We start from the raw sequence: 16,999 nt of genomic DNA, 5'->3' as shown, positions 1-16,999 counted from the left end.
AAACTTGAGAGGTGAAGCCTGCTTGGGAGACAGAACATGGGATCTAGCAAAGCTGATGGAGGGGCTTTCAGAGGCAGTAGGAAGGAAACTGTGGTTTCACTGCTTCATAGGAAAGGAACTGCAATGCCGTTTTCAGCAGTGACTCCTTGGGACTTGCAGAGGGTGTCACAAAGGCCAGGACATTTAGAGCAAGAAAATGTGCAGTTGGTTGGGCTGAAAACCAATATATCAGAAAGCTGTGGAGAGTCCCAGAATCTGAGGGAGTGGGGAAAAAATGCCTGCGAGTGGATGCAACCTGAGCTGCTGTGGCAAAGCAGAAGAAAAGAGAGAGGCAGCCAACATTACCTTGCCTGTGCAGAGAAGAGCACAATGCCCCTCATGCAGCCCTTGAACATCAGGTTGTGTCACTGTTGGTTGGAAATGGACTAGGAACCTGTAGACTGTCTAAGAGCTGGGAGTGGTGCTTGTCTGTCTCTGAAGCCATGAAGTTTTTGTTAGCATTATGAAATGCTTGCAGATGCCCACAGTATAAACAGCTATGTTTTCCAGAATTGGATTGTTGCTGGGTTGCATCCTGTCAGGCACTCTCTGAAAGTGACTGGTCATGTCAATTAGTAGCTCAGTATGGTGGCCTCCTTTCTTTTAAGCAGCTCACCTTGTGTTCCTACAAGCAATTCCATGTTTTAATGAAGAAGCACCACTAGTGTGCAGATTACTTTAAAATTATATGGTATTATCAGAGTTCTTAATGTTATGAAATCTGTTCAGAAATCTTCGAGAAGCTCCTGAATAATGTCATGTGGAATTATAAAGTAGTTGAATGCTGCTAGTAACTTTGGAAACCTCTCTCCTTGGCATTTTCATAAAGTTGCAATTAGCAATTACTTCAGACTTATGATCCTTACCTGGCCAGGGTTTCTGTGAGTTTCACCTCAAATTCTGGTTTTGATGCAATTCAGATGCTGTTTCTGTACTTCAGCTAAAGCATTCATCAGTTTTAGATTCTGCATCAGCCTGAAGTATGGATATTTTTGTATCTTCTCGGGTTTTTCCCTTAAGCATTTCTTTCTTACCCAAGCTTCACCTTTTTTATATCACTCTGCAAATGAACTGTGCAACGTTTTAGAACTCCTCTGTTGCTTTTGTGTGTTTTGCATAGGGGTTGGTTAGCAAAGATGAAAACAATGCATGCCTTGGATACAATAATTCATCCTTATGGAAAAGGCAGAAGACCATTCTGGTACAGAAGGGTAGAGTTCTGTTAATACTGTCTGCAATCTAAGCATGGAGTAAATAAAGGAATTATTACAGTTTCTAGATGGCCCAAATAGCATCAGCGTTTGTCCACAGTTGCCCTGCAAAAGAACACAAAGCCATAGGCAATGATACTGAACTGAAGCATAGGGGTTTGCAAAGAGCTTAGAGCCAGAGGGAGGTTACTGGAAACAGTGGTTAATGTGCCAAGAGATGCTGAAATGGAACTTTTGTGTTATTACTGAGTTAATGGTATTACCAAGAAATGGAAGTCTGGGCGTAAGTAATGCCCAAAGAAATCACTTAAAGTATCTGTCAGGCTAACTAATGTGAGCTGTATCAGTATATTTTCTGTGGTACCTTGTAGGTGTGTCTCTTTATTTGAAAAAAATATGAGGACTATCTTTTGACCTAAAATATCTATGCCAGCAGCATTTTGATACTGTATATGTATGTTAATGGGAGGAAGAATCTTCAGCCTGGTCTCAGCTCCATGACGTGTCCCACCACAGCAGATCCTTTGGGTACTTGTTGATATTGCAGTTGTGCTCCAAACACAGGGGTAGAACAATCATAACATGCAGTCCTTCCTTGAGAGACACACCAAGCCATTTCATCCACAGTAACGTACAACTCAAAAAGTCTGCCTGATAGCACATGAGGAAGGAAACAATGAAACAAATATTGCAAAATATTTAGATGAGAAAGCACTAAACAGGAATTTCAGAAGTTGTTCAAAGCACACGCCAATTACAATAGAAGTTTTAGAAGGAAGTGAATCAAAATAACTACTCTAGCATTTTTGAGATTGTCTGCATTACTTGAGAAGGAATATTTTGAAACTATTTATTTTAATTAAAAAAAATAAGATTCTGGGGAAAGAAAACCAAAACTAATACCATCAGGGCAAAAAAAAATATATAGGGAGGAGGGAGTAAGCCCAGCTGAATAAACCCTTGGAGATCACTAAGCTCTGCATTGAACTGCTGAATGCAATAAATTCTTTATCAAATTTGTAACCTACCAGATGTAAAATATTTGACCTATTTTCCACATAATTACCTAGCTCAAGGTCTGCCATACTTTTTTTTTTGTGTCCACTAGATGTTTTACACCATTGCTGCTGACTTCCTTGTGACTGGCAGGGAAGTCACTTCCAGATCCATCATGAACTTTCCAAAGCCAACAGATGTTACACCACCTACCTGGGTATGAGAGAGGTGATTCTGGGCTCTGTCTGTGTAGTTAAAACATCTGCCAGTGTTTTCTTTGCAAGGGTGTTGGTAAATCCAGTAGAAGGGAGAGAGACTTTCTTCACCACCTCACAGAGAAGCCTTTGGTGTGCCTGGGGTTACTGTTTATCCTTCTAGCAAGGAATGGTCACAGCTGTGACATCGAACCTCACTGTGCTTGATGGTAGTTTCCCACTCAAGCAAAAGCATTTTTGGCTTTGTAATCAGATGAAAATCCCAGCCCAAGAGTACTCACAACCCGATACGGACATGGAACAAGTCCTTGGCAAATTATGTTGCCCTTCATGACAAAACTTGAGAATTAAAAATAAACCAACAGCAAACATGCAATTAAGAGTTGTGACAGCTTCCTAAAAGCTGTACTCATTACTCCATACCACTGCTGGATGAGGAGGTTGTCAATCACATGCCTTTTCTTGTAAAAGTCACTGACTCCCATCAAGGCATGTTATCTTTCCTGGTGTGGTGGCACCATCTCAGTCTCACACCACCACTGGGACCACTTACCCCCTGCCCCTTTTCTTTCCTTTTTGTTCAAGTGGTGTGGGGTAAATTGTGCAACAGGCAAGGAGCGCACAACTCCCATCACTTAACCAAGGCTCCCGTGGGCAGGTACCTCTCTGGCCATTTCTGCACTGAAAAGGAGAGGAGTCAATTTTTAAATCACACCAGGGGTCTGGAAAACTTTGCTTCCCTCCTCCTTGCTAATTACTTGGAAGGAGACACGCTACAGCTAATAGCTTGAGGTAATTCACCTAAACCACAGCTGGACTGGAGGCATTGCGATTGTGGGAACTGGAGGATCCACGTTTGAACCCAAAAACTACAAAGGAATTCCAGATAACGAGATCAGAAATCCCTCAAAACTGCAGGGAAAAAACCACAGATTTCAGGCTGGGAGACATAAATGTAAACATTTTTGCAAACTGACTCCACAAAATGCATTTTCTGCAGATTAATCTATATAGGAGTGTGCTGTGGCCTCACAGAGAGGACCCTCTGAATTATGAATTTTTACAATCAGGGAGACTAGAAGGCAGGGAAAGGAGATATCAGTTGATACGTTCCTTTTGTCTCCCCAGATTTTTCAAGTGTCACCCCATCCAACCTCCTGCAGTAGACATTATTCCAAATCACCACAAAATCCTAAACAAGAGCCTCAGGACAGCTAGGTTAGGAGAAAACACACACCCTCAACAACTTCTGGTACTATGTAGTAGCATTCCTTCTCTTTATTTTACAGTTGCTAGCCCTGTAGCACTTTGCTCACATTTTTAAGCTTTTCTTCACCACAGTGAATAGTAAAAACTTTGTAAAAATGCATTTCCTGGAGCTTCATTCCTGTTCATTAATTCAGTATAGCCTCAAGCAAACAGCTGCATGAGACACACACAGGATGAACAAGAGAAATACAAATATTTGGTAGAAAAAAACACAGGAGGGGAGAAAAAACAACAACAATGTCAAATTTTTACTTTTCATTTCCAGTTTGAATTTTGTAGTACATTTATTAACAACTTTTGCCCACTAATGCACATCTTTACAGAGACTGCAATGGCAGCAGCAATGCATAGTCTTGTGGTACAGCTACCTATGACATTCAAGAAACAACTTAATGGGCAGAGAGGGGCTCAGAACTATGTACTGTGCTGGAGAAAAGGTGGCAACTCACCTTTTATGGTGATGGGCAATCAACTCAGGGACACAGTGTCACAGAGTACTTTTGGTAAAATTATACCAAATAAATCAAATCCATTTCTTATTGTGTCAAGACAGGTTTAACATCTTTTTGATATATTTAACTTCTCTTCAGAGTGGTTCAAATGGATTTAAATCGAAAATGAGCCCTAAAAGAAATGTAGTTGGGGTTTCTTTTTATGATGTGATCTAGGAACTGATGAATTTTCTGAAAATATTTTTTACTGAGTCTGTTGAGTTTTGATCAAAAAGTTACATGACTGACATGAGACTGATGTCTCCTGATTTTGTGGTGCCTGTATTAATTTGTATTAACTGTGAGATAGCCAAGCTGTGAATCGATGGAGTGCTGTAGTTGCACATGTGAAAATTAAGGACTTTTTTTGAAATGCTGAATATGGTGGTAAATTTCTCTGAAAGCTTCGGCTTGCACAAGGACTATCATGATTGTTTCATTACTCAGTGTCAGGTTTGCTATTCCCTTAGCCGATTTGATCTTAATGAGACCCACATTACAAAAACGCCACGCAGTCTGTAGGGAATATATACAGCCTCGCCTGTTTGTTTAATGTTACTTACTTCAAGACTGCTATGGACAAGGAGAAAGAAGAAGGCTTGGTTCCTGCGCAAAAAGTAAAGGCAGATACAAGCTGTGTTAGGAGATTAAGGGCACACTTGGAATTAATTAGTTTCTGCATTGCTTTGAGAATTTTATATGCTGGGCTTGAGAGTGCTGCTGATGTCATCTGCCACGAAGGCACAGCTGGAGCACAGTGTGAAGGCAGCAAGTCCCTGAGACGGAATCACACTCCTGGTATTTCAGCCACGGTCACATGCAGTTTTCTGGCAATGGGTGGAAGCAGGTCTGGAAGCAGAGACTTAGATCAATCCCCATAGGTAAGTGGGATTTCTGACTGAAGGCAGGGTGGCCCTCAGAGTTGGTGTGGTACAGCCATGCACTGGCTTCCATGCACTCAGTCAAACTGTGGCCATTTGGGCCTGCCTGCATTTGCACACTGATCTAGGCATAAAAAAATTATGAATAATTCTTACATCAGAGTAATGGAGAAGTCTCCATAGCCAAGCGATATGGAGTAATAGGATGAGAGTAGCAAAAAGTAAGAAGGTGAAAAATTACTGTCCCAGTTTAGGGACTGGAAGGAAATGTTTTGACTGAAATGATATCACTCCAAGTGCTACATGTAGACTTGAATTACAGACTGGGAACTTGAGCTTCAAGTGATGGTCAAATCCCCACTTGACATGTAAATCCTACCCTCTCTGTTAGGGTAGATCCTAACCAAGGAGTGGAAACAAATGCCTGGTTGAAATGAAGGCTGTATGTACTCTGACTTTCCTGATGTTTTCATGATTTAAAACTTAGAAAAAGAGAAAAAGGCACTAGTTTTACGTCAGGCAGACGTCAGTATAAATCAGAGTTGATAGGCTCTACATTTATTCAGGGACAAATTACAACTGTAAGTGCGGAGCAGTTCTCTGCAGTGTTGTCTCACATCTTACTGATGAACATTAGCTCTCTTTTGTTGCAACTCTCTGTTTCCTGGGTCACTGTCTGTGAATCCTATCTTTGTAAGACTGGATTTCTTGTGACTTCAGTGCAAAAAAGAAGCTTTTGCCTAGGAGTGAGTCTATTAAGAATACAGTGATCTTTTCAGATGTGGAGGCGATTTCCTCCTAATCCAGCCCTTTCACCTTCTAAATCTTGGGTTAAGCATTCTCCATAATGTAGTACAAAATGCAGTTAAATTCATGATATTGCAGATATCTTTACTCATATTGATTAAGCTTTTCCTTTATCCATTCCTTTGTGAAAGAGCAGCATGTCATCTGCATTTACAGCTCAGTAAACGCAATGTCATCTTTCAGTTGGAATTTGGCTGCACTGTGAATTGTTTTTCCCTTTTTCCTTTCCTGCACTGCTGGAAACGAATCCCTCTCCAATCCTCTTGGGTATGGGGTGAGGAGTGGAGAGAGAGAAAAAAAAAAACTGGCAAGGACAGTGCTTATTCTAGATAAAGTGAAATAAGCTGAAGTTAAACAAAGCAGTGTCACCTCTTCAGAGATAAGTTGACACTTGTGTCCATACTGGACTGGCGGAACAGCAGCTGAAGTGTGAGGAGCATAAACTAGAAATGTTCAGCAGTTTGGTGAGAAGGGAGTTGACTGCTGACCAAAGGTCTGGGCAAAGGTCTGTGAAATGCACACATGCCCTCCTTGCATGAAAGAATGGGGACAGAGAGAAATACCCTGGTGTTTCACATAAACTGTGACTGACCCTTTGTTTGCATTTACTACAGGTGGTGAAGCTGTGTTTGGGTGTAGTAATGCAGTCACTTCTCTCCCTCCCTGGGAACAGGGTAGGAATTACAGCTCTTACAAGGCATTTGACACAACTGTAAATGATGAGAGCACACCATTTGAAATGAAGCTGAGATGCACAAGGTTCCTCCTGAAACACAGCTTGATATTGCAGCTCAGAGCTGACTCATACACATCCCCCCCCCCCCCCCCCCCCCCCCCCCCCCCCCCGCACCACTGTTAGGGCTGCAGGACAGCTCAGCAGGCAGTGGTAGACTGAGTCACCTTCTCCTCCGTGTTTCATGAAGCTTGCAGGGGAAGAAATTAAATCAGACCACGAATCCAGTGATATTTTATTAGGGTTTTGCTTTTGGAAAGTATGCTGTGGGTTTCTGTTAGGTTTGAAGTTTTTTCCACAAGCCATCTCAACAGCTTCCCTGCTGCCTACTTCCACCAGCCTGCTCACTGCAGACATCAGCTTGAATACATATTCTTCTACCAGATCAGGAAACGTAAAGCTTCCAACAAAGATTTTAAACCTACAGCAGAAGCCAAATCAGAAAGACAGAAGGAGTGGCTTAATTAAGCTGAAGCTGTTTAGAGTAATGTTAGGTGACACCAGTTGTGAAGCCTCATGAAGATTAACCATCCACCTCCTAATTGCTTTGAAGTTCTACATTCTCCCTGCAAGAGAATTCAGCTCTGCAAGGGTTGTTAGAAAGAAGTGTGAGGAGCCAAAAAGAATGAAAGGCAGGCTAAATTCCTTTTAAAACAACAAAATGGGTAAACCCCATTTTGTTACTTGTGCAAGGCAGAATGTGGTAATTAACAAGAGATCCTTAAGGTTACATAAAACCCAAAAAATATCAGCTCAAACTTTCAGATGCAAAACCAGTCTACTTTCTTCTGTTGACAGCATATTACATTCTTAATAGGACAAAAAGTATAAGGTATGTAAAAAGCCATAATGCTGATTTAGAAGCTAAATAGGAGACTGTATCACAGCTCTTTATTCTTTCAGCATTTCTTTAGGCTGGGACAATTTTGCTCCCACTGAATACTTGTTCTTGGATCATACACTCTTGTTCTGAGTATATGACACTTCCTTAGGCTTTTGGGGGTGGGGGGGATGGCACAACAAGAAGAGAAAGGCAAGAGAGCAGAGTATAAGCAAGAGTAAAACACAAAGCTTAGTCTAAAAGAGCTGGGGTTTGCTCCATCTCTTCTTTTCAAGGTATTCCAAGCAGTGAAGGGAGAATTGGAATCCCTAGAAGTAAAGACTATCCATTCTTTTTATTTGGGCATTCACAAAAGATCTATATTGATTTAACACTGTTTACTTAAAAACACCTACCAAGCAACACTGACACAGGTTTCTATGTGGACAAAACCTACAAAAAGGAGGGAAGAAGAACAAAAGACGCAAATGCTAGTCTCTAAATAGACATACTACAAAACAAAATCCTTTAATGGTCAAAGAAGTGGCCTCATCAGTGAGATCTTGAAAGGTACTGGGATTCTCACTTGAGTTGACTAGACTATAAAAACAGATTGGATCATACTATGCTTTCTTGTCCTTTGCTATGTTTCTCCTCTTTGTAACAGCTCCATTCTCTCATGTCAAACTTTATATCTGTCATAATTGCATTTACATTCTCATAGTTATTTATTCCCTTACTTCCCTTTTTCCCAGAGCTCTCTAACAAATCACTGTCTTCCACTGACAAGCAGAACAACATACTCACAAGCCAGTATAGCCATATAACAGTAGTCATAACTTCAAAAAAAATCTGGCAATCACTGACAAGCTGTCCCCTCAATGCCAGTCCAGCACAAAAGGATAGGTACTTGTTTCTGTGACGCATGTGTGACTGCCACACCACTTATTTAGGGCCAGAAAAAAAAAATTTACACTGAACTAGAGAATGTAAAAATGGTCCAGTGTGATGGGTTGCTCTTTATTTTTTACCCATAGTCTTAAAATCCTCACCATATTTGCAAGAGCACTTCAGACCTACAATTTCACAAGTATTTCAGTTCCTGTATAGCATCCAAAATAGCAGTTCAACAGGGAAAACTGTTCAACTGTCAGAAAAGCAGAAAATAAGTGGCATCACTCACATATGTGTGCAAGGAAGTATTTTTCTGTCAGCAACCACATTTCCAATTCGTTGTCTCTGTGTGAGTGCCTCTGGATTCACTTTCAGTAGAGGGCATAAATCAACATGAGGTTCACCAAGCACAAATTTGATATCCTTAGGTTTTGCCAGAGATGATCAACAGAGGTGTCCCCAGACTAAGATTTTGCATACAAAGGAGATTTAAGAAAGTTCAGTGTTGTATATGGAACTAAATTGAATGTTCATTGCTGTAGCAATGTTCTAATGAAAAATTCTTCATCCAAACACCACCAGCCTTTGGAGATATTGCAGTCTAGTTTGAACTTGATCTCTGTCTTCCAAGTCTCTCTCAGGTGTACGGTTCCTTGTTTTCAGAAATGTGAAGAGCCATTACTTTTTAAAGCACATTGTATTTAAGGTACTTTTAGGTTTTAGACATCATGCCATTATATGGTCTGCACAGCATACTGTTCAATGTCACTTTTGAGGAATATGATACTTGTAGCATCTAGATCATAGCAGGAGTCAGAACACAAAGGAGGAATTATGTTTTGGTAAATAGTCTCTGTGCAAAGCAAGTGATACAAGGGTACAAGCATTTTTCATACAAACATCAACCAGAAAGCAAAGTTTGAATACATATGTGAAAAACTACTGTTTGGGAATGAGCTGTATTCTAAACCCCTCTTTTTCCTCTCCTTTTCCTATGAGACATTTTTCCCATATATCTTTGCTATCATCTCCTGCCTACTAATGGTGACCCTGTCAGCCTTGCACCATAAAGATAAAAAAGCCCCACAGAAGGTGTTATTTCTACCTCAGCAAGGGCCAAGATCCTCATAAGGTTGCGAATTCTCTCACCCTGCTCCCTGAAAAACATTTCTTCTATAATGTGCTTGAAAAATATGCAGAAAGAGTAACAAGCAACTTGTATCACCTCAAAAAGAATGAGTCTGTAAATAAACTATATTCTTAAGGATTATCATCACTTCCTAAAAGTTCAGTTGTTGTCCTTAATACTGTGAGTAATCTAGAGTCCCTGTGGCTCTTGGTTTTACCTCCTCTGTGACCTCAGCTTTCAGGCTTCCTTTCACAGGAGCACTCTCTTGCTTAGGCTTGGCAAAATATGTTATGAACGGTGAACCTATGCACTTGCTTTGCTACTTCAATTTTATGAAAGTCCTAATGGCAACTGTTTATCTGTGGCTAATTAAAAAAATCGATTCTGGATACTTTTAACAGATGAGGGAAGAAAATGCCTCCAGACAGGAAGAAAAAACAAACAAACAAACAAACCAAGCCCCACAAAATAAACAAACAAAAAACCCCAGCCACCAAACAATTGTAATGTATATTTGATTTTTTTTTTTTTCCCCAGAATATACACTAGACTCCTCAAATAAAATACAGAGGAAGCTGCAAGCATTCCTGCCCGGAGAATAAGAACCACAGAAGCAACACTGGCAGAGGAACTGATAGCAAACGTGACTAGCTGTTGAGGTCTCAGATACATAACACTACCTCTTGTGGTGCAAAGACTCATACTGCGACATAGTTCTCTGTGTGGGGAGTCCAGAGTGGCCTTGTAATAGCCATAAGTAATTGCTTGGTCACACCTCATTTTGCAAATGAAAACCGTTTTTGTTCTCTCACAAACTGTTTATGTTAGTAAGCAGATGAGATGGCAGGTGATTTAGCAGATAATGTTAGCACATTTAGAAACTTGAAATAGCTTATCAAGTCTGAGAAAATTTACAAATTTTATGGAATGGGGCTAAAGGAAGCAGTTGTATGACATTATGTGCCTCTACTGCACTCAAAGTCTCCCTCCCTCCTTCCTTCCCTCCCTCCTTCCCTCCCTCCTACCCTCCCTCCTTCCTTCCCTCCTTCCTTCCCTCCTTCCTTCGTTCTTTCCTTACTTCCTCCGTCCCTCCCACTTCTCTTGTAGTGACTGTTAATGTATGAGGTTATATATTCTTAATATCCTGTGCGTACTTACTTGGCTTGTTCACACCATGTGTACACTGGTCTGTCCAAATGCCTGCTCCTCTTGCTTCTCTCTCCCCACTGATGAGTTTTACCCATCCTTGGAGATTTCTCCTGAACACAGGACTGAGTTCATCGCATCAGGGCTGCCTACCCAGCTCTAGAGTCTTCCAGAACAGGTTGTTTACAGGAGAGCAGCCTTTGTTCCATGGTTGCAGGAAGAAGAAGAGAGAGCGCTTCTGTTGTGACTGCCCACCTCCTGTGACAATTAGTGCTGCAGTAATGACAGTCGTAATGGTGAGCTTCTTACAGGGCTGGAATGATCTTCAGTAGTGACAAGCATGATGACAGCAACCTCAAGATGTCTGAAATACCTCAGGGATCCTCTAATGGGGTACAGGGATGCCTTTATGCTCATTTACTGGCTATAACTGGAAAGACATATGATTTTCATTTTAGCTAGCTTTCCACCATTTCAGAGAGATATTTACAAGAGTATAAACTGACAGAACAGCTCTGCAGAACAGCTCATCGAAGTACTCCAGAGCATAAAATACCCCCAAATGCCACATTATGGAAGCACAGAAAGGTTTCATGCATAACACATGTGATTTCATGTATTTTCTCCTGGCTGTATGAGTGCACTTGTGCCTGTCCACTGAATAGTCAATGAAAGATAACTGCTGGACTAGGCACCAGCAAGTTTTTATTTAAAAAAAAAAATTAGGTTGTTTTTCCTCTAATTATTTGTGGGATCCCATAACAGATTTTTTTTTATTTATTTGTTTGTTGATTGCTTCATTTGTTTAATTATCTTTTTCTGTTTCAACAGGTGTTCTTGTAGGGTTGCTATGGAATTTGAGCACCATTTGTTATACTGAAGGAGACAGATGAAATAACATTAACATTTCATGTGGCCAAAGAAACTATAGAATCTGTGGAGGAAAGTGACCCTACTATTGTAAACCTGAAGGTTTCTGAGTACAGTAATGACAGAAGAGAAGCAGAAAGTAAAACAAAGTAAAACAGTAGGATTAAGAATAGGATCTTAGTTTGGAACAAATTAAGTTTTCTACAGAACAACTGTGGTGATGTGTTTGGAGGTCTAGAAAACCCCCAGAGATAGTTTGTCATTGGTGCAGCTTGTAGTGTCCAGAGCAGAAATGATACCATGTGCTTTGTGAGTTAGTCCTGTCAGCCAGAAATAAGGCATGGAAAGGAAAGCACCTAAGCCACATCAGACATTCTTAGCATTTTATTTTATTTTATTTTGTTAACTGTCTCTGTTTTGTCTGCATAGCCAAAAGCTACAAAACCAACAAAGATTGCTTTTAAATAATGTGTTGAAAGCACTGGTCAGGTCCCTCACTATCGGGGTTTCCAGTTTTTCCATCATGGCTGTTGCATCTCACTGTGTAAATACGGTATGGCTTGCTTTTTAGGGACTAAACACTCCTGTGAAAAAAAAAAAATTCTGGATGTTCCAAATCTGACACTGGAGGAACTCAAAGCTTCAGAGAGAAAAGGAGACTTTTCCAGTGTGAAAGGTCACACTGGAGCTGGAAAATATGGAACTTCAACTCTGGTTGCTATCTTCTTTGGAAAGATATTTTTTTGTCCTTAAGCATTTTATTGTGAAGAATATCTTCAAACTGTGATGGGAGAAAAAGAACACTGCTGGAAGAAATTTGGGTCTTACATCCTCTAAGTAGCCCAGAATTCTGAAACAAACAAACAAACAAACAAGAAAACAGGGATAAGGGGGTTTTATTGGTCTTGAGCTGCAAAATTCTCCTCTTACATCCCCCAAAGCAGATTTGCCATGACATAACTCTTTCTTTCCTCAGGTAGTGTAGGATTTCATAAGAGTGTAGGAAAATAAATTCACCAAATACTTAGGTGCTCAAGCAGTGGAAATGGAGTTGCAAAAGGAATGACCACCACCCATGAGAACAATGCCACCAAAGTATGGCAGGTCTGGGTAAAATAAGGGGGAAGCAGCAAATCCCAGTGTAGTTTTAGACATAGTAATCCCTGAAGATGTTAACAAGAACATTTATAAAATCTGCCTCAGGTATTATTTCTACAAGAGCAGTGTTTATGAACAAAACAATATATTTACAGTTTGGTAAGGTAAAAGCTATACAGTGAGAATGGGACTGCAATTGAATAATGGACCTCACATGTACTGAGAACTGTATGCATGTTTCTTAGGGAGAAAATGAGAATTATTATGTCACCGGGTATGTAGATAGCATCCAGGAGACAAAGGCTTGGTGACAGAGGAAGAGTTGCCCAGTTACAACTGACCACAGAACAAAATTGCATTTGTCGGGATTACCACAAAACACAAAAATGGGGGTAAACACACATAGATCCTTCCTAGGGAAAAAAAAAAAAAAAAGTACCAAAATAAGTGCAGCTACTTATGATAACACAAATCAGTAATAGTGATCAGACAGTGGAAAACCTCCTCTCATCTGGAAAAATATTCTCCTGACCTCAGGCTCACTGCATGCTGAGCTTCTCACCAGCAGGTACACTGAGACCCCTGTTTCCTTTCAGAGGAAGAGAAAGATGAAACTGTAAGTAGAGTAGTCATCTTTCTTCATATTTAAAATCTTCTAGTAGTTTAATTACAAAGATTCATTTCCTTTTGTATATAAAATTGTATTTCCTGGCTATTTTTTCATTAAATATCAGTATTTAATAACTGTAATCATTCTGCTGTGTTACCCAATTATATTTTTCAGTCATTTCGAAGCCAATTCTTTATAAATTGATCATAGAGTATTTTTGGGACAAAGAAAATTGGGTTTATCAGTGAAATAATGAGGGCATCACTGCGTAAGATATGGCTGGAATTAAGATTAGTTTGCAATTCATGAAGGTCACGGCTGTAGAGCAACATAAAGTGTGCCATTGCAAAGCAGATCCACATTAGGTTTAGAAGAGCAAACACTACATTTTGCAATGAAAAAATTAAAGCTTTTGTGTCTCTGTCCCCAGAACAAGCATAAATTTAGAAATAGAATTCAGGAAGCAGCAACCAGTATGCCAGCCAATAGACTTCACAGAATGAAAACTTAGTTCTTACCATAAAACAATTGGGAACTAGAGTAGGAGCTCCGTTTGAATGGTTCAACATTGAGTTTATAGAAGAAGAGTTGCAAAATAAATATAGTACAAAGCTGCATAATTTTAAGAAAGGAAGTGCATAAAATGAAGCAAAATGTAAAGCAAATGAACACATTTAAGGCAGAAAGAAAAATAAAAAAAAAGGAGAAATAAAAAGGAAAAAAATAAAAATAAGAAAAAAAAAGAAGTCTACAAGCAGCCAGGGAGCTTTTAAAAAATACTGTGCTAGAAGCCAAAGTAAATTGTGTACCACAGCTCAAAAAGAACACAAAGCAAACCAAACCCTCCGTAGTTCATAGTCCGTAGGACTTGAGAAGCTTTGAAAAGGAAAACATAGCATTTAAAATATTGAACGGTTACTTTTGAAAACGGATTGGGGCAAATTCATGGATAAAAGGTCTGTCAGTGGGCTCTACAAGGCATAGGTAAATTCTCTCACTTTGATCTAGTGTTATTTAAAGAACAATAGCAGCAATGAATTAATGAATTAATGCCATTCAGTGGATGGCAGCAGTATATCTAGGACACCAGATTACAGCTTCCAAGAGACAGAAACACAAAGTCCATTAAGTATCACTGAGCTAATTTTTGTGTTAGTCCAGGTACATTAAAGAAGAATCAGAATAACAATAGTAAGGATGACTTGGGTTAAGGGTTTGGGAGACAAAAAAGTCATCTATAGAGAAGACTCTGTCAAACTGGATGACTAGTCCTCAAACTACATTTAAATTCAGTTGTTTCTTGATATCATATGTTTAAATCTTCATTTCCATTGGGGTTATAAAAAATTAAATAAGAAATTCTAAGAAGGCCACAAAAGTTAACCTGTGGCATCTTCTGGGATAGTGCATTTGTGTCTGAGAATGAGATATTTGCCATGAAAGAGCCAGGAAAATAAAAATCCACAAAGTGGCAAAAATCTCTTTTAAAAAACACATCTGAGACACAAGGATTATTCCCATGGATTACTGTGGAGCACCACATGGACAGACTGTGTACTCCCCATAAAGAACTCCCACATCACTTCTCTAGGACTTAAAGCAGTAATTTTAGAGTATAGCCAGATGGATGGCAATGTCAATCTCAACAAGGACAAAACTTGCTCTTAGTGAAGTATAACCTCAGTAGCTGAAAAAGCTACACAGCTTCCTAATGGAAAAAAATACTGAAATTCCCAGAAGAGCTGGCCCAAGTATTTGCTTCTTGTTTCCTGAAGCTGTCTTCAGATTCCAAACCAAATATGATTAATATGGTTATGATGTATATGCATGCAATTTGCAGAGAAAACTGCTCTTAGTTGCCTCTCTGCCAATCTGTGACTTCAGAATGTTACCTTATCTTTATATTTTCTAAGATGTGGAAGCTTCATTGCACTTGGAGCCACACTTGCACTCTCAGCAACTCTGCAAACAATCACGATCTTTACCATGCAACAGAGCAGTTTAAAAGCCCACATTTTTTAACTCCTGAAGCCCATTTTTTTCTCTCACAGATCCACTCCAACAAAAGCTAAAATTTTACCACCTTATCAACATCAGCACTGTGAAACTGACCCTTTCTATTTAACTAATGCCCTTATCAAGCACAATAGAAATTTTTCTTGTTGTTTATTCTCCTCTTGACATGGGCAATGTAAATTGGATCTGCAGAGTAATTTTTTCTTGGTATTGAGGAAAAATTTAGAGATTAATGCAGAGCACCTCTAAAAACTTGCATCTAGAATCCACTTGAGTCCAGACAAGTCCAAAGGGGGTTTGCTGTTGTAGAAGCTATTTATGTTGAAAAGGTTCTTGCTATACACACAGGGCAAGAGAATTTGGATGGAACAGATTTTTATTTTCTAAAAAAAGGCACCCTTGTTTTTTGAAAAAGCATCTCAAGTGACTGGAACTCTGGCTGTGAACTTTTAAGGTTAAACAGGGAGTAAAGGATAGTCTAGAATATATTTTTCATGAAGCTGCTCACTTGTGGATTGTGGATTGTGAGGATTCCTGATGTTGTTCTTTTCATACTAAAAGTTTTCTCAGCACATTTTCTCTGAAGCATTTCTTAGATAGACGTTGCAATTGCATGTTCCTACAGTGCCTCAGGCTCTGAAAGATTTCAAATTAATTTTGGAGGAAGAGGACCCAAGCAAACAGAAGGATTTAGACTTCTAACAGGAAGAAGAAACTAAATTCAGAAACCTCCCATGCTGAAATTCTAGAATTCTCTCAGGGTTTTCCTAATCTTATGAGTAACTTCAAGACGGGGATATGAAAATGGAGAAAGGAATTGTTTCCTTTAGATAGAAGCAATTTGTGATTCCAGGCAAGTTAGTCTTAGAGAAAAGCCCAACAAGGAAGGATTTGTTTGCATCACCTTTATCCTAATTTCACAGACTGAGATTCCATTAGACATCTCAGTGTTTTACTGCTTTTTCAAACTCAAATGTATTAAGGCTGCAGATTACACCAGGACGTATATAAATTGCTGCTGAAGTCAGAGGGAAACCTGCTGTATTCACCTGTTGTGAAATTTTTCCATGTCCTGATGGAACTATGCAGCAGCAGGATGTTAAATGGCATGAAAAGCATTCATGGAATTGTGATCTGTTACACTCGTTATCTCTGACCTGCTCATAATGGTGCTGAAGGCATACAACTCACTCTTACTCATGAACCTTCCACATGGCAAGAGTCTCCTCTGCCCTGTGTTTTATTTGCACACGTATATGACTTTCCCGATATATTTCAAAAATATTGTTGTGCCATGGTCTAGTAATCACTGTGGTTGGACTTGATGATCTCAGAGGTCCTTTCCAATGTGGCTGGTTCTGTGATTCTATGAACAGTTGCAAAATATTGAAACATCACAGTTCCTACAGGACATCTCATTCCTTACTGAGGAATCTGAGTTTGAAGGTTACCCCAACCTTTCTTTGCTTCATGGGTGGCTTTACTCTGGAACATGAAAAATACGTCATCTCCATTCCTCCCTATTCTGTCCCTTGCCTGAACTTAGAGTCATACTGGGATGTCTGGTGATAAAATTATTATTTTGCATTGGCTTTCATTCTAGCCAGCACTCAAGAGACACTCAGGGTAACAGAGAAGGAGCCATCTTCAGCTATTTTATGTATTGTGCTGCATGATAGAAGTAGCGTACATTAGCCAACATCTTGTTACTTTGTTCATTAAATCAGTCAGGCTCATACTGAAGTGGCTGTATCATAAAGACAAACAGTATCCA

Source organism: Empidonax traillii, unplaced genomic scaffold (assembly GCF_003031625.1).
Source record: "Empidonax traillii isolate 1590-97213 ecotype Southwest subspecies unplaced genomic scaffold, ASM303162v1 scaffold3:size4013460, whole genome shotgun sequence".
Classification (NCBI taxonomy): domain Eukaryota; kingdom Metazoa; phylum Chordata; class Aves; order Passeriformes; family Tyrannidae; genus Empidonax; species Empidonax traillii.
This window is presented reverse-complemented; position numbering follows the sequence as displayed.